Consider the following 23,273-nt stretch of genomic DNA (forward strand, 5'->3'; position numbering starts at 1 on the left):
TGAATTACGATTCTGAATTACGATAATTACTATTATTTTCTGATGAAACACTGCCGCATTATGATTATTTTCTGGTGAAACGATGCTGCATTATGATTATTTTCCTGGGGGGAGGGGCTTGGGGGGGGGGGGGCGCCACAGGTTTTCTCGCCTGGAGTGACAAAATGACTAGAGGCACCCCTGGAGGCAAAGCACCCCAAAAATGCTTTGGTGAGCAGATCAGAATCGAACCGCTCAGATGTGAACAGTCTCATAGGGAATCATTGCACAAGTAAAAAATCCCTAAAAAGCCCTTAGTGTGAACAAGCCCTTAACGTCAATATTCTATAATATATTCAATTTTATTTATTCACTTTAATAACATTTGATTCATTTTAAAAGTAGGGATAACACTGTGAGATTTAAAATTTGTGATGGAGCCTAAAGCCATCTCTGAGGTTAGTACAGTAGAAACCACAGAGAATATGGGTGCAGTATAAAGAGCCTGGCATGCAGAATTAGCCATTCCCTGTGAGTACAGTGAGGCTGTAATGATGATGATGATGATATCAGGGAAAGTTGACAAGTTTTCTGGTTGTTGTCCCTCCCTCCTCCTCCCTTCCTCTCCTCCCCCCATGCCTGGCTGACATACAGAAACACGAGCAGATCCGCCTTCTTCTCCACTCTCAGCACGTCTATAGGCTGCACGCATCGGCTTCAGGGTGTCCCTTCATCGCTGTCACCCGGCAGACATCTGCCATAAGGTAAGCGCGGCTGCTGGAAGGCCCGAGGCTGAGCTTCTCTCGCTGGTGTCAGTGTGATGATTGCGGCACTGGGGACATGGCATGCCAGGCCCGGACTCTGCAGAGATTTCCATATGTCAGCCGCTCCCTATCCCAATACTGCATGGCTGGCAGGGTGTCACTGCTTCCTTAGCCAGGGTGCTGGGGGGAGGGGAGCGCATCCTGTCACTGCGGGCCGGCCGGATACTCGGCTGCTGCTCCATGTATTTGACAGGGCAGGACATCGAAGTGACCAATCAGGCTGCTGGGATATGTACAGGGCATGAGCCCCGGCTTCTCGATGTACAGACTTCCCGTGCACACGTGTGTCATCATGTGTAATAGCGCTGTGTTCTGCAAGGCCTGCTTACCATACAGCGAGAGCTGCTAGCAAGGGGGCACAGGGGAGGCCGGATCGTGAGTGGCAGGGAGTTACAGGTATGTTGCCATATGTGGATTGATAACAACCCATTATGACAAGCGATTGATCGCCAGTAGTTATGTATGTACAGTACAACACTGTCTGCACTGTCTCAGGCTTTAGTAGGAATTAGTAGGAGACCATACACTTTTCCCCCGTCAATATCTGGCCAATTTGATCACACTGATTAAATCTGCTAGAATTCTTCGGACAGCCCAATTGATTATCAGCCTAAATCGGTCATTTACTCTAGATGAAAAATATTTATCTGCAGTAGCGGCAGATCGACAGCTCGTAGTGTTGCACTGCATAGAACAGTGCAACGCTGCAGTTCACTATATGTTTTAATCGATTTCATGCGTAAAGATCTGTGGCTAGTGTGTGGCAGTAATCGATCCCTATCAGATCAGATTTGATCTCACTGAGATCTATCTGATGGTCAGATTTGGTGGCCATCTATAAAGGTGTCCATACATCTAGCATTGTATGGGCAGATCGAACAAGAGACAGATCTCTCTTATTTAATCTGATTGGGGAGAGATCTGTTGGCTGCCCATACAGCGCAGGCCGATTGCTAATCATTTTCAGTGCCTGTGCATTCAAATCACACCTGCTCCAGCTGCCAGTAGTGTCCAGCTGCTCCTGCTTCCCCATTCGCGGTCCAACATGGCTGCCTCGTATAGCACGTTTTGCACCACACACGTGCCACATGCTATATGCGTCAGCCACAACAGTTTGTTGCTGTAGAGGAAGCCATACAGCGCGGTGCATGACCGAGCGGGCGCGGTGATTAAAATAACAGTAAGGTCGGCCTTCATGTGGTCAAGACAATGTGCTAGTCCAGATTCCTTGTTGACGCATCAGGGATCATTGGGGGCCACCGTACACGTGTCAGATCTTCTGCAGTGGTGGCCCCAGCCAGCTGTTTCAGCCAAGAACATCTACCATAGCTTGTGTACAATGCTTTACTCAAACATATACACGCTGCCTGAGTTGATTACTGAAGGCACTATTAACGGGCAAAATGTAACCTGTCCACCAGATAGCGCTACTTTTAATTGGGGCATCCTTTGATACATGATTATTCCCTCCATGAAGGATGGAGTTAATTGGTGGAGTAGAAGGTGGCTTGCCTTTTTGCCCAGAGAGCATGCTGCTTTGGGGAACAGGATCTAGACTTTTTTTTTCTTTTGGTTTCATGAAGCAATTGATTCATGTGTATGTTTTAACCTATTAAAGTAGACTCCGTGAGTTCACAAAAATAGTCTTTGGCTGTCCAGTATCTAGATATCAGCTATATGTTAATCTATCTGTTTCTGACTTTATAAACTGAATGCATTCATTCATTGTTGCATCAGACAGATGTTCATGATAGCCTGTGGCGCAGCGCTGTCACACTAGCAAGTTTTTGCATCTCCAGTTGCTTCTTTGACACATAGCTACTGGCTTAGAGGGTCTTGAGAAATACTATAGTTGGATTTCCACCTTATATATTTCTGTCACAGTCATGACTCATCCTTCTCAACCTCATTTCTGATCTTCCTGCATAAAACTATAGCTGAAGAGGAGGGTGTGCGTGTTGCTACATGTGTCAGAGAGCACATGTACACATGAATATTCCAGCAATGTACTTTAACACTGATGTGTGCCCGGCATCTATGGCTAGCAATGGTGAATATGAGCCATGGTTTATAGGAGAAAGTATGTGTTGTATCATAGGGTTATCCAGATACCAAGTTTTCTGTTAATTGGTAGCTCTGTTCTCATTGTGACTTTTGTTAGTGCTGTGTGTTTGTGATTTAAAGTGACTCTGTTATTATTCACTTGACACCTAACTGGTGATCCCTTACTGCTTCTGTAGTCACTAATAGGGGCCTTTTGAACTCTAATGAGTCCCCAAAGTCATAAGGGTATCCAGATGAAAATCCATCAGGACTAGTTACCTAGTTTATGCCTCATGTAACAGTTGCCAGGCCTTCGCTTTGGTGCTCAGTTCAGTCTGTGACATGCTCAGTGAGTGGGATGAAGTGGGCATGAGATGTTAATGTAGGCAGAGGCATGGCATGGGTAGGAGGGGGATTGGGTATACTGGGAGAAGGCATAGCTTAGCTTGAACATTTGCTGCTTCTGTTCTGTATAATACACTACACCTTTTCTCCACTGTTTGATACTGAGCGACCAGCTGTGAGGCACAAGCATTGTCACAAAAGAGGGGGAGATGCCAGTGCCAGTTGAGATACCGATTCATTAGGGTCTCCTAGGGCATTAATCACAAGGCATGGGTTCTTTAAAATTGTATGTGGCCATACCTTAACCACTTGAGGACCCACCCTTTACCCCCCCTTAAGGACCAGCGTTGAATTCTGTGCTGGGTGGGCTCTACAGCCTGAGCACAGATCAAACACCAGGCAGAGAGATCAGATCACCCCCCTTTTTTCCCCACTAGGGGGATTATGTGCTGGGGGGGTCCGATCTCTCCTGCCTGCGTGTGGCTGGCGGGGGGGCACCTCAAAGCCCCCCTCCGCGGCGAAATTCCGCTTCCCCCTCTCCTACCTTGCCCCCTGGTGATCGGGGCTGCACAGGACGCTATCCGTCCTGTGCAGCCTGTGACAGGACGTCCCCTGTCACATGGCGGCGATCCCCGGCCGCTGATTGGCCGGGGATCGCTGATCTGCCTTACGGCGCTGCTGCGCAGCAGCGCCGTACAATGTAAACAAAGCGGATTATTTCCGCATGTGTTTACATTTAGCCTGCGAGCTGCGATCGGCGGCCCGCAGGCTATTCACGGAGCCCCCCGCCGTGAATTGACAGGAAGCAGCCGCTCGCGCGAGTGGCTGCTTCCTGATTAATTAGCCTGCAGTCCTGCAGCTGCCACTTTGCCGACGCGCGGTATGAGTGCGCGGTCGGCAAGTGGTTAAAGTGAACCTTAAGCCAGAAAAAAAAAAAGAGTTTTACTCACCTGGGGCTTCTACTAGATGGCTTCTGTCATCTCCTTTTGGTCATCTCCAATCGGTCATGTCCATTAATGACCAAATTCTCACTAACCAATCAACTGACCAATCAGTGTGATCAATTACCACACCAATCAGAAACGATTGGTTGGCTGAGGGATTGTACCAGTAATGGGCACCTTAAAGTGAACCTTAAGCCAGAAAAAAAAATGAGTTTTACTCACCTGGGGCTTCTACCAGCCCCTTGCAGCAGTCCTGTGCCCTCGCAGCCACTCACTAATCCTCTGGTCCCCCGCTGCCAGCTAGTTTCGTTTTTGCCGACAGGCCCGTCAGGACTGGCCACGCGTAGCTTTTCCGCATTCCCGACTGTAATTAGCGCTATTGCTGGCCGCAACGCGTACAAAAATACGCGTTGTCGCATATCTATGCGTGCGTAATGCGACAACGTGTATTTTTGTACCGTGGCCCACAATAGCGCTAATTACAGTCGGGAATGCGGAAAAAGGTACGCGTGGCCAGTCCTGACGGGCCTGTCGGCAAAAACAAAACTAGCTGGCAGCGGGGGACCAGAGGATTAGTGAGTGGCTGCGAGGGCACAGGACTGCTGCAGGGGGCTAGTAGAAGCCCCAGGTGAGTAAAACTCATTTTTTTTTTCTGGCTTAATGTTCACTTTAAGGTGCCCATTACTGGTACAATCCCTCAGCCAACCAATCGTTTCTGATCGGTGTGGTAATTGATCGCACTGATTGGTCAGTTGATTGGTTAGTGAGAATTTGGTCATTAATGGACATGACCGATTGGAGATGACCAAAAGGAGATGACAGGATTGAGCGTGGCGATTGCGCGAACGACGGTAAAAAGGCTGCCCATTCATTTAAATAGACGTTGCTTGAATGACGAACAGTTTAACTCCTGTGTAAACCGGGCTTAGATGCGGAGGGTTGAAAACCTCTCTCAGATTTTTGTTTTGCTCTTTGATTTGTTTTCGTTGCAGGCTGTATTTTCGTCACAGATGTTTTTCCTCACTTCCTGCCTCCTTTAACTGGAAGTGGGGAAATCTCTCCAGTCACAATGCAGACACAGCAGTTACACAAGTTGTAACTGCTCCCTATGCTATATATGATGTCTATTTACTATTGAGAGCATCCAGGTTGTAAAGATTTTAATATCTGCCTCCACATACCACAAAAACTTTTGGTTTTAATTCCATCTTAAGCCAACCCAGTAAACATATACTATATTGCTGAGATATTTTATTTCTCTAAGGGCCCGTTTCCACTTGCGCGGAAACCGGGCCGAATCTGCAGAGTTTCCACGCAGGCATATCGCACGGGGAAACTCTGCCATAGGTAGTAATAGAGCCGCCGGCCGAATCGCTTGCCCTACTGATTCGGCCGGCTTTTCCATCCGAAGTTGTGCGGGAGGCTGCGAATCCCATAGCCGTGCATGGCATGGCCGATGGGATTCGTCTGCGTACACGCAGACCCGGAAGTGCCGTCACGCGTTTCGATGACGCGCAAGTGGAAATGGGCCCTTAAAGAGAACCTGAAGTTATGCCCTAAAAACAATGGCAGTTGTCAGACTTCTGTGTTAATACTCTGCCTAATAAGATAGATCATTGGCTATGACTCTGATCTGACTCCACTGGCTGTATGCTTGCTGCAGTTGTGCGACTAAAGCCAAAAGCTCAGCATGACAGCCTGGCAACTAGCGTTGTATATAAGGGTATAAATGGCAGCCTCCGTATTCCTCTCACTTCAGATATTTAAGGACTGGTTTACACAGACAGCTTTTGGAAAAGTTAGTACAATGGTCGCATCCATTTGTATGCATTTATCTAGACATTTTTCACGTGTTTTTTTTTTTTTTTTTTTTAGCATAAAGCATTGGTAGGAAACATACTGTAGTTACATAGTTACATAGTTATTTTGGTTGAAAAAAGACATATGTCCATCGAGTTCAACTAGTATACCGTAGATATGCATGAGCAGTGGAGCAGTTTGGATGGATTTGCATTAGTTTCCTGTTATTTTACTGCATCCAAACACAGCTTGCCAATGTCCAGAAATGCTCCTCATCTATAACTGATACAATAGAATGAATGGTGGTTTCACACAAGAGCATCTTTGGGGCTTTGTAAGGAACCTGAGGTGAAAGAAATGGAGGCTGACATTTATTTTCTTTTAAACAATTGCAGTTGCTTGGCAGTCCTGCTTATTTTTCAGGCTTCAGTAGTGTCTGAATTGCCCACCTGAAACTAACATGCAGCAAATCCAGTCAGACATCAGTCAGCATGCTAAAGTATTAGAGGCAGCAGGACAGCCAGGCAATGTGCATTGTTTAAAAGGAGATCAATATGTCAGCCTCCATATGTCTCTCACCTCGGGTTCTCTTTAAAGCATGCTGTGTAAATGCTGAGAAAACATCTTGGTACATTAGGCCGTAGTGTCCTCCACTCTGACACAATAAACACCTGGCAAACACCTGGCACCCGATGGTTCCTATGGAACTAGGAGTTGCTCTTGATTTATTGCAATATCATGACATGTTTTTAAAATAATTCCCATAAGGAGCTACCACTAAAAAAGGTAGTGCGTATTTGTTTTTTGGGTGTTAATGATAAATATCAATGCCTAGGAGCTGTTCCATCAAAGAGTAACAGTACAAAACCTGGTTTTGTTTTTAAAGTTCTGTGAAAACATAAAAAAAACCCGTAATGCTTGAGCTCAGCACAAATATATTCAGCATCATAAAAGTGACAGTCATAAACTGTTTTTGGAAAACATAGCTCACAGCAGTTTGTAAGTTATGCTTCGGTGCTTTCAGGGTCACAGTCTGAATTCCTGCTAAAGAATGTCAGGAGTCTTTTGTGAAAGTGCTCGTCAGTGCTGTAGGATAGGATAGTTGCTGCAGTGCACAAAAAGTGAAATCTACTGTACAAACAAAAACTGCAATATACAACCCGCCATCATTATTACACCATAGTTAGCTGGAATTTAGCTGTTTATTCAGTAGCTTTTTTACATCACGCTAAGTGGGTGCCTATGGTTTCATGAGGCCGGATGGGTTTGTCAGTATTTTTCAAGAGCTGCGTAATATGTTGGCGCTTTATAAATACAATAAATAATAATAAGAGAAGCTTGAAACTTGCTCAACTCCAGTCCAGAAAAGGATAACAGCGTCTAATGTTTTTACTGCAGTTAAATCAGTCATATGTAGTGTATATAGTGCCAGTGCTGTGCGATATCAGCACATAGATTTCAGTACTGGAGATAGTTTAGCTGACATTTGTTCTTCTCTCCCAGTCATGACCAATACTGAACAGATGCTATCACTTTGGTTGAATCTGCCCATAATTACTTCCCCAGGAAATGTGATCTATTTCAAGGGGACATTGGCTGAAACGGAAATTTGGTCTGGTGGAGAATTTAAATCAGTCAGTGGGTGGGCAGTATGGCGGAGAGGTGGGCTTTTACCGCCTCTTAAAATTACATCAATGTTATTAATAGAACCAGAATATATGTATGTGTGTACACACATTTTGTACTTTTTTCCCCCATTTTGTTTTTAATTTCTATATTTCTGGTGATGCGCCTGTTCTTCAATTACAATATCTCAGCTAACAACCTCCCACCCCATTTAGATGTTCTGTTTCACTTAAAGCATCTTAATGGCATGTACTTATGTTTGAAAACAATCTATGTAACCCCTTTTGTTGTTGCATGTATAAAGCTGTCTGTACCATCAGCCTGCAAGCAAACAGGATGTAAGCCCGACGAAGGCTGCAAAGCCGAAAGCTCGCTTATTCTTATTCTTTTTAGTTAGCCAATAAATGGTATCATCCTGATTTAAAACTTCTTGCTCAATCAGAATAGGGATCAAATAGTATTGACCAGAGACTAAGGCCTATTTCACAGTAGGACGTTGCATTTTGATGCAACGTTAAAGTCGCAATGCAAATTACAACGCAATTCCCCCAAAAAGTTGCAACGCAACTTAGTGCCCCGTTATCGTCACATACAGTAGAGCAGTGTTTCTCAACATTTTATTGGTAAGTACCCCTTTTAAAAACCTGTACTCACCAAGTACCCCCTAGCATAGTACACATTATCACAAGTACCCCTTGACAAATATATATTTAATCGTAGTACATGATAATTGGTTGTAAACAATTTCCAAGCATTTACTATTGCTTTTAATTAGCTAAAATACTAATTTGATGTTGTTTAAATTAGATGTATCATTTTCTAAAAGACTAAATTTGTTATTCTTGGTTAGGTATATCAGGCCCGAGTACCCCCAGGAACCATCAGAAGTACCCCCTGGGGTACGTGTACCGCACGTTGAGAACCTAGGCAGTAGAGCATACAGTGAATGAAAAGTATGTTTCCAAGTCATTACTGAGCATATGCAAACAGTCCAATGCAGCTAATAATGTGTATAACGCACTGCATGCAGTACTTTCACTTAACGTGCAGCGTTAGTCACCAACGCAACGTGTGCTCTGTGAATTTGGCATTGATTTTTCATTGCAATGAGTTATTCTGCTTTAAAGGAAAATTTAAGTGAACTATAAAAAATGAGATTTACTCACCTGGGGCTCCCCTCAGCCCCCAGCAGCCGGTCGATGCCCTCGCAGCCCCGCTCAGATGCTCCTGCACCCGCCGGCGAACACTTCCGGTCTGCCCGTCACCGGCCGACAGGCATGGGAACGCGAGTGATTCTTCGCGTTCCCAGCCTGTATTTCGCCCCCTATGCTGCTATTGCGGCCAGCATAGGGGGCGAAGTATTTGGCTTGAGGAATGCCCTATAAACAATAGGTAAGGAACACAATTATGCAATGAGTAAAAGTTCATCTCGGATCCACTTTAAATGTTGTTTTAATGTGTGACTTTAACGTCGCACTGTGAAAGAGGCCTAAATCTAAAACGCCGGTTTGTGCTCATTCACTGCCTTTAGGGTGACTTTGTAGTGAGAGGGTTTTGGAGGCTGACATATTTATTTAAAACAATGCCAAGTGCCTGGCTGTCCTGTTGGTCGCCTGACTCCAGTATTCATACCACTGACACCGAGGGAGGATGCCGACCATGTACTCTTTCAAAGGCCTGGGACCCACTAGCAGCGTTTTGGCATGCATTTGCTTTATGAAATACGCTCTCTCATTCACTTGAATGAGAATCACGTCAAAATCGCAGCAAACAATTTTTGCTATTTTTCTGCAATTCTCATTCAAGTGAATGAGAGAGCATTTTTTAAACCACAAACCTTGTACAAAACGCTGCAAGTCGGTCCCTGGCCTAAAGTCTGACCATACTTATTTTATATTTGCAGTGCAAAACTAGCGGTGACCGCTGAAATATTGTCTGATTTCTAATACGGTAGAATCTCGTTATGGTGAACTCTGATATATTAAACCTCTGGATATAGTCTTCAGGTCCCAGCAAATGCATCTGTATAAATTTACAATTTATGAACAATTCTGATATAGTAGACTTCTGATATAGTAAGTAAATTACTTTTCCTGGTGCCTTGGAGTTTACTATTCTGCCTTAGTGCAAAGTGGTAGTACAGGTAAAAAAATATCAGGAAGATATTGATTGTTTACCTGGTGTGCCATGTACTGCATAATGCACACCTAGCATGAGACTATTGATTAATCGTATGTGATTTGCTATTGGGATTGCTGCCATATAGATGTTAGGATAAAGGACTAAATATCACAAAGTAAGATTTGTATACTTTGATTTGTTAGTCACAAATCACAATGGCCTCAATTCTGGTAGCTATGTGAGGTAAATATTTTTCTGTAGGTAAAATATCTCATGAGGTATTTTTCTTTTTTTTTTAGCAATTCTGAAAGATTTTTCTCCATTTCCGAACACAAGGTAAAACATACGGTAAAACATGAAGTAAATACATGACGTGAGGTAAACATGAGGTATTTCAGTGGTAAGCATGCAGTACAGTAAATAAATAATAGTTGTTTTTTAATAGTCTTCCATAAGTTAGGATAGTCTTTGGAAGGTGTTTCTTTTTTTGAGGGGGGAGGGTGTATTTGATTATGTAGCACCCTATGAAAAGTATATTTATAGGCATCCCCTATAAAAGAAATCTAGGAAATATTTGGAGTTGTATTTCTACTATTCTTTTCTATTACACCGCCTCAATAGGAATGACACTAAAACAGCAATAGGAACTCCACTAAAAACTGCAAAATGCATACAAATTGACTTTACCTCCAGGTACAGGGAGGTCAACTGATCAGTAAATTATGTCTAACATGCCCTCTAATTTCCTTGTGACGTAGGTGGAACTCCGCTCACGGCTCCATCCACCGACCGTGCAGGAAAGACGGGCTGCTCGAACCCCAAATCCAGTACAGTAGAGAGTGAATTCCGCACCAGGTCAGTGGAAAAAAACTTCGCTTTATTAAATCACGTACATGACAAGCTAAAATCCATCACCACATGCTGACATGTTTCGGACGTTACACGTCCTTAATCATAGCAAATGCTATGATTAAGGACGTGTAACGTCCGAAACATGTCAGCATGTGGTGATGGATTTTAGCTTGTCATGTACGTGATTTAATAAAGCGAAGTTTTTTTCCACTGACCTGGTGCGGAATTCACTCTCTACTGCCCTCTAATTTCCATAAGAATAGCTATTTTTGGTAAATTATCTCACAAATTACCTCATAATTTACCTCATGAGGTAAAACATGACTAACATCTACCAGAATTGCTAAATGTCATTACCTCATGAGGTAAATTACCATACATGAGGTAATTTGTTTGATAGCCCTAACAGAATTGAGGCCATTGTCAGCGATTTGTAACTGAAAAAGTTCTTAAGTGTAGAGCAGAAGCTACTAGTGTTGCTGTCACTCTCCAGAAATGTGTGAGAATCCGCTCAGCTGCCTGCGCAGGCAGGCAGCCTTTTGACCATTGTTTAGGTTTGCATGCTGCAGGACTCTGGAACAGAGACCTGTCTTTCCATTGCAAGTTCTGGTCTGTTCTCTTGCTGGGGAATTTGCATACATTCGTTATGCAAATCCCCTACCTGCCTTCTTTGATGACTGGCACTATAAGAGCTTTATGTTTCCCAGAAGGCTTGGCTGGTCATTTCCTTTCCATGGTCTGTTCCTGATGGACACTGCTGGAGTGTCAGCCATTGCTATCTAGTATAGTTAATTCCTGGGGGTTGCTTTAGGCTCCCCTTCTAGCCCAGTCAGGTTGTATTATCTGTATTGCCTGTTCTGTCTTGTCTTGCCTGTTGCCATTGTCCTGTCCCAACGGTGGTCGACAGGAAATGGTTCTGATCTCTGTTCTTGGAGTATAGCTGGTGCAGCGGTTGCTACCAGCTATCTCTTCTGTTCTGTCTCCTGGGATCGCGCTAGCTACTTTTCGCTAGCGCTGGGGATCCTTCTGTTCTGTCTTCTGGGATCGCGCTAGCTACTTTTCGCTAGCGCTGGGGATCATTCTGTTCTGTCTTCTGGGATCGCGCTAGCCACTTTTCGCTAGTGCTGTGGATCCTATCTCTCGCTTGTCCCTGTTTTCGTGTGTCTGTCTTGTCTGGTACGCTTGCTGGAGGCTAAGTGAGGTAACCGTTATGCAAGCGCTCGCGTCCTCTGTTTCATGTTTGTATGTCGATGGTTAGTTAGGCGTGCTTGTCTCTATTGTGCTTATCACGTGGAGACCGCGCATAACCGCGTGCACTGTTGCGAATGAGTGCGGTGTTCGCGGTTAGCTAGCGTTTGTTATTTTCCGTATCTTCTCATTGTATTATTTGCTGTGCCTTTGCTACCCTCGTATTCTATTCTGATCTGCCTTGTGTCACGTCTGGCGATCGCACCTCTCGCGATCGCGTTCCTATTTCATATCTGCTGTTGTGTGTGCGTGGTCGTGGGGTGGCGACTGGATTGGCGCACACACATACAACCTGTCCCTTTGCTCGTTCTCATTCGCAATCGCCTCTCTTGTGATTGCGTTCTGCGCTTCGTACAATTCCTGTCTGGCATTTGTGGAGGTACAGAGGATTGGTTCCTCTGCACTCCCCAGCGCCATCTGCCGACAGGAATTTCCCACTACAGGTGCGTAGCACCTTTTGCTGGGTGCCTGCAATTACACGCTTGTGGAGGATTTCCGCCGTGTCAGCGCACGCGTTGTGCGCTGATCACGGAGAAAGTTCCACAATCGTTACAAAATGTCAAAATCTTGCAGTCACTCAGTTCAGCAATTAATGTTTTAGCAACTCTAATGATCTATATTGAATATTTTATAATAGCCGGCTATAGTAGTAAAACTTCTGCTACTGTGACATAAACAATACCAGTTTATCCCTAGAGGGAATCATATATTTTTGAAATTGTTACATATAAGATATTAGTACAGGGCAGTATTTAGTAGTCACTCACGAGGAGGGATAGATTTTAGAAGACAGTGACCAGGGCTGTGGAGTCAAGGAGTCGGAGCAATTTTGGGTACCTGGAGTCGGAGTCGGTGGTTTCATAAACTGAGGAGTCAGAGTTGGAAGATTTTTGTACCAACTCCACAGCCCTAAAGCCCCATCTACACCTTGCCATATTGCAGCGATCCGGCGGCTCGATTAGCCGCCGGATCGCCTCTTCCGCGTGCCCGCGGCGTCCCCGCCTGCCGCGCGTGCGCCGCATTCGATTGCCCGCTCGTCCCCGCCGGCGCCGCTTATCTCCCGCACGATTCCCTGCCATTGTCCCCTCGCGGGGAGCGAGCAGGGAATCGGCGGTGCGGAGATCCGTCCTGTCGGATCTTATCAATCGAGCCGCATCAGATAAGGAGCATCGCGGCCGCATCTACACGTGTAGATGCGGCTTAAGAGTGACTGTATGATCTATTTTTTTCTCTTTGCGCCAGTGCCCAAACCCTCATGCCAAAATATCTATCTCCGTGGGCAGAACACCAATATACTAAATTTACTTGTACCCTACGAATAGCACCAGCTGTGGCTGGAAACTGATTCATTTGCCAGTATCAGGTTGGAATGGTAGAAGGAGATCATATAAGCTAGGGAGGCTGACCAAAATACACAGAGAAATACACATTCCATGCATGTAGTGCTCATGCTGTGCATTCATATTTACTCTGGTGTTATGCAGTGCTTTCTTAAAGCCCACCTGAACTGAGAGGTATATAGAGGGTGAAATATTATTTGCAGTTGTCCTGCCAATCCTCTTCCTCTAATACTTTTAGCCGTGGACCCTGAACAAGCATTTATTTTTATTTATTTATTTAATTTAGTTATTTATTCAAGTATTTATATAGTGCCGACATATTAAGCCAGTGGTCCTCAAACTACGGCCCACGGGCCGAATGCGGGCCCCAAGGCTTTTTCACTGGCCCCCAAACATAAAATGTATAACTTTTTGATGTGGTACACTGCACCTTTATATATCAGTGGCCCGCATATAGAATAGAAGTGCTGGCACCACCCATCCACATACTGTAGAAGCCAGCGAGCAGCCATTCGCTGGCTTCCAATCCAGTTCTGCATCAGGTGACACTGCTGTCCAACTGGACGGCAAGTTGTCACCTGGGTATGCTTTACTGTCTGCTGCACAAAGATGTTCTTTGGGCGCCGCATGACTGAATGGCTGCTGCTGGGAGTTCTCCTCCAGGCATGATTGGGGGAAATCAATACCTAGATTCAATGTAATCTTTTTCAAGATCATTTTATGTATGTTCCGGCCCCCCAGCAGTCTGAAGTAAGTTGACCCGGCCCTTGACCAAAAAAGTTTGGGGATCCATGTATTACGCAGCCTGTACAGAGTATATTGTCTTGTCACTAACTGTCCCTCAGAGGGGCTCACAATCTAAGCCCTACCCTAGTCATATGTCTATGTATGTATCATGTAGTGCATGTATCATAGTCTAGAAAGCCAATTAACTTATCTGTATGTTTTTGGCATGTGGGAGGAAACCAGAGTGCCCATAGGAAACCCTCACAGACACGGGGAGAACATACAAACTTCTTGCAGATGTTGACCTGGCTGGGATTTGAACCAGGGACCCAGCGCTGCAAGGCGAAAGCGCTAACCACTACGCCACCGTGCTGCCCATCAGACAATGCTGACTGAGGTCTGACTGGACAAGCTGCATGCTTGTTTTAGATGTGTGATTCAGAAACTACTGCAGCCAAAGAGATCGAAAGGAGAGGCAAGCAAATGGTATTGTATAAAGCGGATATTCAGGCTAAAATTAACAACCAGCAGCATTCCTGTAAATGAAAAGTTATAGTTACCTGTGCTGCCTTGTCCCTTGAAGCCGTCCCAAAGACCCCACATCACCCGATTTTGTGGCCCTGGCTACCCACACAAAAACAGCAAGATGTTTCCTGTAGGGGAGGCGGGGCCATGCTGGAAGTCAGGTGATGCGGAGTCTTTGGTATGGTTTCAAGAGACAAGGCAGCGCAGGTAACTATAACTTTTCTTTTACACAAAGGCTGCTATATTTTAATTTTAACCTGAAGATCTGCTTAAAAAGGAAATATGGCAGCCTCCATGTACACTTCAAGTGTACTTTTAGGCAAATTGTGTAACCACTCAGCTGCCATGCTGGATTTCACTTTGCAAACGCACAGACTTAAGCCTACTGAACTTTACGCACTGATGTTTGAGAATATGTTTGCAGTACATAGCTAATTGTCAGATTTTACACAACACGTATAATACAATACATTACTGAGTACATAGGACTACCTTCCAGCATGGTGTCCTTATCATAAACATACACCAGGGCCAGTCTGGCTACAAGTCAGGTTAACTAGCAATATGCTGTAGGGGTGGGGGAGGAAGCTGGAAGCAACACAGGGAAAGCGTTCACACCCTAGGATTGATAGGCCTGGCTTTATTGTCTAGAGAGACAAACACCTGCTGCCATGTTTACTAGATAACGGTTAAGCAACACAGCAGAACAGAGAGGTGCTTGTATAAGTACAGCATGTATACTGTTCTTTACGGTGTATATCTGTGTCAGTTGAAAAGCATTAGTAAAACATTTCAAGTACATTACGCAAATAACTGTTAATACAGAACTAGAGACAAATAAAGAAATTAGCCCAACATATAGCAGAGCGATAGTAGCTGAAACACGTGGGCCTTGATTTACTAATGTGAGGGATTGCAAGTGTGGGAATTGATATTCAAAAGGGCCAGTTATCCCAATTGTGGAGCTGTGGCCAGCTACTACTACAGCTTCACATAGCTTTACAGTAGTGAATAGGAGACAGTGCTCTGCAGTGCATGTTTATCAACATGTATCATCAACCATCACACTAACCAGGTGGAGGACTACCCATATAGTAATGTCATGGGTGTGGCCAGGCCAGAGAATGGCTTGTGATGTCAGTTGACAGCATGTGACTATGAGCATGTGCAGCGTGTCAAAAGTGGGACATTAGAAAAACCAATTTGAAGAAAGACGGCACACAAAAGTTCTTTCAGAAATCTTGATGTATTGGAGTAGTCAAGGTACATTACTAGTTTTGGGCGGAGCCTTTTATCTGGTTCACCCCCCCCTGGTTAACAACCAAGCCTTAAATACTTTCCCATGAGTGGCATCACACATTGAAATTTAACCCTATCCACCTATGTACTTATATATTCTACTAAAAGGGCACTACAATACAATGTCTATGCCACAGAACCTGATTCAAGTGCTGAACCTGAATAGTATGCACTAATTATGTGGATTCACTGAATCCACAAAGTAATCATGTGCAAATCAAGTGTAATAAAACATACAGAAGTCTTTGTTTGCAGCTTCATTGCTCCAGGTCATTTCTGCAAAACAAGAGGTTATTTTTGGAAACATTGCAGACTCAAATGTAAACCCTTTGGATGAACACAAACTGATGTATCCACTTAGCAAAGGGTAGGACCTAGTCGATTATGAACCATGTTGATTGTGTCACTGTGAGGCCGTGGTGTACAAGTGATGGGATACTATTGTTTCATACACATTTTTGCCCTCAGTGAACAGGCTGATACTGTTTTTGTTTTCCTGAATCCTTTTCTTGACCCAGCTAGTAGTCCGCCCCTCGTACACAAGGCCACATAGGCCCTTCAAGCCATAAACTACATCAAGTAAGGAAAACAGCTCCCGTCAGCAACGTGTGGCCCTCAATGGGGAGGCTCTCACTTAACACTCCTAGGACATCCAGGTACTGAAATACCACATTCGTTATTGTACACTTTTATTTCCGAATTCACTAAGATTTCCCGCATGCAGTAGAAGTTTGGTAATATACTGAAAAAACATGCTTCAATTCACTAAGGCCTGTTCTGTAGTCTCACCAGCTGTGGAGCAGGTCTGGTAGCAAGCTTTCAGTCTTCTCTTACAAGTCTGTGCATGAGCTGTTCTATTATATAGCCAGTATATAGCCAGCATCCCTTTAGATGTGCATCTGTGCTAACTAGAGAAACCTCTTATTTGTATCAGTATACAGATATGCACATCTAGGGGCATACAGAAAAGCCTTTTTAAATGTTTGCTTGTCCTGCTCTGCTGTTCTGAAGTCCCGCCCTCCAGAGTATTAGATCAAATGGGGTGAGAAGAAGGGCTGTATGGCTCTCCCTATTGGCTGTCTAGCTCTCCCTATTGGCTGTCTGCTACATCTGTCAACTTTAACCGCATGGAGATTGTGAGTTACCGGCTGGTCAGAGCTGGAGATAAATACCGAATACTTTTAATTGCGTTACTGAGTGCTTTAATCTTTGCGAATTGCAATTTCTCGACATTTCTTGAGATATTAGTTGCACAGGTCTGTAATTTACCTTTACTAGTCGGTAATTTACCTCGCTAGTCGGTAATTTACCTCGATTGTCAGTAATTTACCCTTCAATTTCATTATGTAACGATAGGTGTCAGCAACCAGAGAGAGAATCTGATCCTTGGCGATCTGCAGTATCCCCAAGAATACAGATATACCTGATTATTGGGGATCTGCAGATACGCCAATAATCAAATATGTCTAACCTCTAGACACCTGGAAGTGTAAGTGTTTTGGTGCAACAGTAACCTTTGGACCACCGGGGTAGCAGGTGGTCCAATAAGTAGAGAAGATTCTACTGCAGTCAAGGACACCTGGAGAGAGAGTCCCTGACTGATAAGAAGCAGTGTCCCCTCTGAAGAGCAGGGGACCCCTGCGGAAAGACTGGACACCCTGCGGAGGGTGACAGCCAGAACGTCAGACAGTCCGGGTCGGCAACAGAGTATCAGATATGCAAGGTACCAAATCAGAGATCAGAAGAATAGTCAGGAAAGCTACAGGTCATAACAGATATCAGAACAAGGCCTAGTCTGAGGTGTGAGGGCCGTGATCTCAACACCCTGGAACTATGCTAGAGAATAACACAGATGATATACAGTATTCCTAGTCTGGGGTGTGAGGGCCGTGATCTCAACACCCTGGAACTATGCTAGAGAATAACACAGATGATATACAGTATTCCTAGTCTGGGGTGTGAGGGCCGTGAACTCAACACCCTGGAACTATGCTAGAGAATAACACAGATGATATACAGTATTCCTAGTCTGGGGTGTGAGGGCCGTGATCTCAACACCCTGGAACTATGCTAGAGAATAACACAGATGATATACAGTATTCCTAGTCTGGGGTGTGAGGGCTATGATCTCAACACCCTGGAACTATGCTAGAGAATAACACATATGATATACAGTAACTGGCTAAGTGTGGATTCCCAGGTCCTCCTGGTTCCACCACACTGAAAGATCTGACTAAGGTCTGAGTGCTAACACATAAGCATTCGCTACGCCAGACAACCAGCAACTGAACAGCAAGAGATATATATAGTAAAGCACCCCACAGCGCCGCCCAGCTCCCATCAACCAATCAATAGCCGAGCAGGAATCAGCTGACCGTCCCGATCAGCTGATCTTCCTCCTATTGGTATAAAGAGCCTGTCTAGCGGCGCGCGCGCGTAGCTCTCCATCTGTGTGCACTACTAGGTCCAGCTAACCCAGACGCATGCCGTTGCGGGGAACCGCACTGAACGCAGAATCCGCCGCTTTGCTATCAGAACATGCGGCGGCCCCCACGCCACTCTGCCCATTGGCACCACCAGCTCCAGACAAACCAGACGCCTGCTGACGCGGACAAACCGCCGCATCAGACGCGGAAACAGCCGCCTTGCTGCCAGAACATGCGGCGGCTTTTCCGCTGTTTCTCACACATTAGGTCCCTTTTCACAGCAGATATGAAGCCATGTCCATTGTTAGCCATACCTGCATATTCTCTTGCTCACATGAATGTTTCCAGTACGCTAATTGCAAAACTGTTTGAACAGGAGTGCATGCTGTGTTGTGGCTACAGAACAGCTCTTTGTTAAAGTACACTAGTGTATGCTCTGTTCTTGTTATTGATGCCTTGCAATACTAAAGAGCATGTCTACTCCTGGACAGGGTTCCTTCACTTCTCTGTTTTCTGGGAAGGGCAGCATTTACTAAATAAGGTTATTTTGTAACATTGGTGTTAGCTAATAACTCAGGGCCTGAATCCCAGTTAGCATTTCTAGCATTGTTGGCATTTAAACAAATATGTAACTTTTAGTACAATCAGTGTTCTGTGCCCACCATATTCAAATGTAGTACAATATTTCTCCACACAGGTGGAAGTCATGTAAATGTTTAATAGTGTGCTTGTGTATGGAAAAGGGAAGTCATTCCATGAACTCAGAAAACATATACAATTGGATACAGTCAGAACGCTTTTAGTTTCTTGCTTTTTTTTTACCAGGATGGGAAAGATGTACCTCTGTCAGGTTTCATACCTTTCTACAGAGATGCCCTCATTCCCTGTATTGATGTCAGAAACATAAAGGAAGGCTATTTTTAGGGGGGGGATAGTTCCATGCTGTTAACATTTAGCTAATTTTCCACTATTGATTAAACTCAGTCAGTATCTTAGCTGCATTTAATCAGCCAAAAAAAATTGTGTAGTTCATGTGTGTCAGATTTAAAGGGGTGATTATAGAGAATACGAAACTGTGCTCATTCCCACAGGGACCTTAAATAGACTGGATTAAGAGAGGCATTAAAAGGGTGTGGTCCAGTCAAACAGTACACATTCATATTAACCTTTTGGACATTAATGCTGGGCATACACGGGTCGATCCGGCGGCCGATTAGCCGCCGGATCGACCCCCGCCGCGTCCGCCGCTGGGCATACACGGCAGTTTGGGCAGCCTTATCAATCGAGCCTGATGGCTCGATTGATAATATCCGACAGGTCCGATGACCTGCCGGATAGATTCCCCGCTCGATCCCCGCCGGCGGGGACGAGCGGGAATCGATCTGTGCGGATGAGCGGGGACACGGCGGGGGTCGATCCGGCGGCTAATTGGCCATCGGATCGACCTGTGTATGCCCAGCATAAAACCCAAACACACAATTCCTTTGTTATAGGTAGAAATAAAAATCCTACAAGTCTTAAGACTCGTGATCACTTGCAACTAGGATCACCTAAAACTATAATTTGAGTTTTTCCAGACATCTTTTCCAAGTCCCCAGATATCCAACAAGAGCTTGAGAAAATCATATCCAATCGTTGTTAATGCTGCAGGTGCCTGCATCTCTTTTTTTACTCTTTCTCCCACCTCCCTTTTCTATAGAACAAAACCAACTGCCTGGTGGGCAGACAAATAGCTTTTCTATTCTGTTAGCCTATCAAAAGAGTGTGAGGTGGTAAGTGCTCAATACCAAGCAACAGCTGACTATTAAACGCCTCATTCCCCCGGTCACTCTAATCACACAGGAAGAGGCAGTCCTGCCCAAATACACACCTTAAAGTGAACCTGAGATGGGTCAGGAGAGAAAATGTATACATACCTGGGGCTTCCTCCAGCCTCCTCTAGCCTGATTGCTCCCTCGATGTCCTCCACTGCCTCTCTTTCCGCAATCGGATCCAGTAAGTCCGCCGGTCTGGTGCCAACTGCGCAAGCGCTGCCTGGCTGCGCACGCACCCCCATCGCGCTCCCATTGCTTTGAGCGTTCTGTGCCTGCGTTGACTGGACAACCAACTTAGCGGGGCTGATTGCAGATGAACGGAAAGTCGGTAGAGGACATTGAGGGAGCGATCAGGCTGGAGGAAGCTCCAGGTATGTATACATTTTCTCTCCTGCCCCATCTCAGGTACACGTTAAAGCAAACCTTTAATGAGGAGGGGGGGGGGGGGAGGTTAGGTATCAGTTGGCTGATGGTGTAATGGTTAAGGGCTTTGCCTCTGACGCGGGAGACCAGGGTTCGAATCTCGGCTCTGCCTGTTCAGTAAGCCAGCACTAATTCAGTAGGAGACCTTTGGCAAGTCTCCCTTACACTGCTACTGCCAATAGAGCGCGCCCTAGTGGCTGCTGCTCTGCTCTGGCGCTTTGAGTCCGCAAGGAGAAAAGCGCAATATAAATGTTATTTGTCTTGTCTTTAGTAGTGGGAACTGTTTGGATGGTCCAGAGGCTTCCTAGGTCCTTTTAAAGCCCTCTGCATACGCTCACACATGGGTGGAGAGTGGGCATGCAAAACATATTTGACAAGCTGCTGTTGAATATGTTTAGAGGGATCAGTGCTGAATTGGTGGGATGCTGAAGTCGGAAAGCCTTGAGCTTTCTAAAGGCTTTCCACTACTACGGTAATTATCTATGGTAAGTTTTTCCTTTTTTTTCACTTTAGGTATACTATAAGCCAAATACTTAAAGCTTACCTCAAGCAAAAAAGGGAAAAACGTAAATAGATAACAGTTAACATATGGTGTCATGTGGCTTTTGATGGCTAGAGTAAGGACTTTTTCACACCAAAAATCACAGAACACTGTTGTGATTGCCATTTTAGCATTCTGAGATTTTCTGTACACAGCAGAAGAATTTTGGGATAATCAGAACAGATGCAGTGTGAATGCATTCCTGCAATTCCCATTAAAAAGGTGCTGACCTTGAGCACCTGACCTTGGGTATTTTTTATAAGTGTGTGAGAATTCCTTGCTCACTTCATTTGCTTGTTGTATTAGCAACATCTCTCCTAGAACACAAAAAGGGGTCTACTTTAAACTTTGTTGTTGTTTTTTCTGTGACTAAATACTTATGTTGTTATGTTTAAAACACTGTCAAGGGTCATTGGTACACACTTAAATAAGTAATAGTAGAGTAGTAGGAATGTTGTTTAAAAATGGCTTTAGGTGAGTTTCTAGCTCTACAGGAAGTGTGGTTTGTGACTGAGCCCTGCCAGGAACTCTGCAGAGTACCTACTCTGCAGAGTTCCTGGCAGGGCTGTGGAGTCGGAGTCGTGGAGTTGGAGTCGGGGCAATTATGGGTGCCTGGAGTCGGAGTCGAGAAAAAATGCACCGACTCCTAATGAATTTAAACTGTAATTAAAATAGAAAATATGATAAAATGTTCTATTTCTCAGATAATAGTCATCATAAATAATGTATACATACAGTAATAGCTGTGCTTAGTCCACAAAAATGAAATAAACCAATCAAAATTAGTTACTTGTGCTGCTTCAATAAAGCAGTCCCCGTATTTTTAAAGTCAGATATACACATCTGATTGTGACTGTATATATGATGTGTACACAGGAATCTCTTATATATGTTACGGCCAGAACCCGAAGTTTGGCCACTTCTAGTTCTGGCCGGCCAATGTGCGAAGTGGCCGCTGCGCTGCGGCCAATGTGAGAAATGGAATGAATTATGTAACATTAATGTATCTGCTGGCCCCAGCGCAGCGGCCAAATGTATCGCAACTTAGTTATTTTAATGAAATTAAGCCGGCGGCAATGTAGCAGATGAAGCCGCCGGCTTTTTCTCTGCCTCTCTCGCCTCCCCCCGCCTCTCTCTCCTTCTCTTATTATGGGCAGCCATGAAACTGCCCATAATAAGCCGCCTCCGATCCAGCCCTTAGCGCTGGCCGGAACTGTTTGGTCCGGCTGCGCTGGGCTCGGGCGGCTGGGGGGACCGTCTTTCGCCGCTGCACGCTGCGGATCGCCGCGCGGCGGCGGCGATCAGGTAGCACACGCGGCTGGCAAAGTGCCGGCTGCGTGTGCTCCTTTTTATTTCATTAAAATTGGCCCAGCAGGGCCTGAGCGGCAGCCTCCGGCGGTAATGGACGAGCTGAGCTCGTCCATACCGCCCCGGCTGGTTAAAGAAACACTGAAGCCAGTTTAAAAACGGCTTTTTACCTTTTATTTATGTGAGGCATGTTTGCCCCTGCTAAAACGCCGCTATCCCGCGGCAGAACGAGGGGTCTTTACCCCCCCTGCAAAATCCACGACTTTCTTGGTCGTGGACTTTGCTGCTCATGGAGGCAGAGCTTTCGGCTGCAGCTCTGCCTCCATGTGCGTCTATCAGCCGGGGATCTCCGCCTCTCCCCCCCCCCCATCAGGAGATACGCGCTGATAGATGCATGTAGAGGCAGAGCTGCAGCTGAAAGCTCTGCCTCTCACGGAAGCGCTCCCCGCAGTGTGTCCCGGGGGATTTGGGGGGTAAATACCTCTCGTTCGGCCGCGGGATAGCGGTGGTTTAGCTGGGGCAAACATTCCTCAGATAAAAGGTAAAACGTCGTGGTTAAAATGGCTTCAGTGTCTCTTTAAGAGGAGGTCAGCAACATTGGGGGACAGCTTAAAATACATCTGCAGTGAGAGGCTTATGGTGGCTGCCATATTTTGTTTCTTTTAACAATAACAGTTGCCTGGCAGCCCTGTTCTTTCTGGCATCAGTTATATCTAAATCACACATCTGAAACAAGCATGTGGCTAATCCAGCCAGACTGTAATCAGAGCACTTCATTTGCATGCTTGTGTAGGGCCTGTAGCTAAAAGTATTAGAGGCAGAGGAACAGCAGGGCAGCCAGGCAATCTGCATTGTTTAAAAGAAAACAAATGTCAGACTCCAAAATCTTCTTACTTCAGGTGTGCTTAAAGGCTCGTACATACGGGGGCCTAAAATCATCCAAGACAAATGATGAATGATCCATCATTAGATATCATTTAGCGAAAAAAGAAACAAATAACGGTTTAAACGAATGAAGCAAACAAAGGACTGTTATGGCAAATCAATAATTGTTCATAATCAGCAGTGTATACAGAGCTATGAATGATT

General features: G+C 45.1%; 1 protein-coding gene across 14 annotated transcripts in view; it reads left to right on the forward strand.

Moving 5' to 3' along the window:
- Positions 1–617: 617 nt before the first annotated feature.
- The window catches only part of MBNL2 (muscleblind like splicing regulator 2), a 236,623-nt gene continuing 213,967 nt past the window's right edge, over positions 618–23,273 (forward strand). For 11 of the 14 annotated variants that reach the window (XM_068267934.1, XM_068267943.1, XM_068267941.1 and 8 more), the window contains exon 1: positions 618–743. The gene's annotated coding sequence lies outside the window, so the exon portion shown is untranslated. Of the gene's footprint in view, positions 744–990; positions 1,200–9,981; positions 10,019–10,058; positions 10,083–23,273 lie in introns of those variants that run through there. The other 3 variants (XM_068267935.1, XM_068267937.1, XM_068267936.1) reach the window with 3 other exon arrangements.

Source organism: Hyperolius riggenbachi, chromosome 2 (genome assembly GCF_040937935.1).
Source record: "Hyperolius riggenbachi isolate aHypRig1 chromosome 2, aHypRig1.pri, whole genome shotgun sequence".
NCBI lineage: Eukaryota > Metazoa > Chordata > Amphibia > Anura > Hyperoliidae > Hyperolius > Hyperolius riggenbachi.